Below are 2,127 nucleotides of genomic sequence, written 5' to 3' on the forward strand. Positions count from 1 at the left end.
ACACACTTCGGACATTCATCCATATTTGGATGACAAGTGTTGCATGAAGTGGGATATTACAATCTATTTTATTCTTGCACCAACGTTTTGCTGAATCAAGTTTTAAATGATTTTCGAAACAGATTTGTAGTAATTTACTGTGCTTAATTAATTTATCTTCTGCAATACCGGGTAAAAATAAATCTTCCATATGTCAAAACGATTAACCCTCACACGTATCAGGTTCAGCACTTTCCTTAAAAGCGTCGTCGGATTTAGAAATATAATACTGACACTCCACATTTTGTGTTTTATTCAGCGAGATTCACCGTTCCGTTTTTATCTCAATAAAATTTTGTTTCCTGTCTATTTCAGTAAAATGTGTTGATGTATAAATAAAATTTGCGTTGGTGTGTCGCTGCCTCTTAGGAGGCTCAAAGGGATTGGAGCAATATACTTAATCGTGTTTGTTTTGCAACTCCAAATGAGAGAGAGAGAGAGAGAGAGAGAGAGAGAGAGAGAGAGAGAGAGAGAGAGAGAGAGAGCGCGCATTTGATTTAAATATGAGTAAATAAATTACATGCAAAACGAATTACGAAAGGTTTTAAAATTCAGGAATAAGTAGATGAAACGGAAATGCTAAATCTTGGTAACAAAAGTAAAGAACCAGATAGTTACAGAAGAGATGTCTGGTTTCCTGATTTCCACAGAGTAACTATGAAGATATGGGCCTGATTCGAAGTAGAAAACGTTAAGACCATTTGGATTTTAATGATTGCTTTGTCCATAAACCAGGCAATTATTCTTCTGACACAAGAGATGGTCTTGTCTTTTCGATGCACAGCCGTAAAACAGAATAAATATGTTTCATAATGATGGCTTTAAGGATACTACACTGATGATTACATTTACAGACATCACCGTTTTTTTTAAGTTTTCCTTGTTTATCCATTTTATGTAAACATTTTACTTTGCTTATTTCAAATCATAGTTTGTTAGCTCAGTCAGGGTGACAGCAAGCAAAAGTGTGGCACGAACATAGAGGACTTTTTTTCTAACATTATATTGGAACAAAATAGATCCGGTGAATGTTATATCCTATTTTTTGCATTCGTTCATTTATAACAGCGAAGACATTTAAACTTTTCTAGTTCTTGTCTTTAACAGTTTCTCTAAACTGCATATAACGCAAATCTTGGCTGAAGAGGTTCTGTACTCAGTTGGCTGGTGAGAAAACACTACCATGTATTTAGCATGAGTTCTCCTCTAATGGCGACTTTATTGTTAATAATCGGCAACCCTTCTTTGAAGACTGACATACGATGGCACCCGGAAGTGATAGCAGTTTCGACTTTATCAAGACATGCTGCATTGCTAATTTTACTGGCCTCATATATAAAAAATATATATATATATATATAATTATATCATATATATATATATATATATATATATGCATATAATGTAGGTATATATACATACATATATGCATATATTTGTATATATATGCTATATATATATATATATATTATATATATATATATATATATATATATATATATATACATTCCATACATACGTAATATGCTTCAGACAACTTAACTTAACGTTCTATATCTTTTTTTTACCCATATCTGACTTGAAATGTCTTACCTTTTTCCTACATCCGAACAACCATTTTCTACTGCTGTTTGAATAGCAACATTGAAAAAACCGAGGTTCAATTAAAATCGTAAAGGTTAGCTTACAGGCACATTCCATTCACCTCTCCGTCTCTGGAATTAGAAATTTGCTTTTATCGTGCTTTTTAAAGGCGATATTTTGATTCCTAGGGATCAGGAGAGAGCAGTTAATTGGGCTCCAGTTTCTGGTTCATATTTTCTCTTTGATTTGCGTCTACACCTACATTAAAAATGTCAGCCTATCAGTCCAGTGTGTGTTACGGGATGTAAAGATTCACCGAAAATGGAGAACTTCTAATGGGTATCTGGCGATTAATGAATAAGAATCGATATACCTTTGAATCTTATTGACAGAGAGAGAGAGAGAGAGAGAGAGAGAGAAGAGAGAGAGAGAGAGAGAATTTTTAAGATCTGAGGGAGGACGGGAAAAATACGGATGGACATACAAATAGCCATCTCAATAGTT

This window comes from Macrobrachium nipponense, chromosome 2 (assembly GCF_015104395.2).
Source record: "Macrobrachium nipponense isolate FS-2020 chromosome 2, ASM1510439v2, whole genome shotgun sequence".
NCBI lineage: Eukaryota > Metazoa > Arthropoda > Malacostraca > Decapoda > Palaemonidae > Macrobrachium > Macrobrachium nipponense.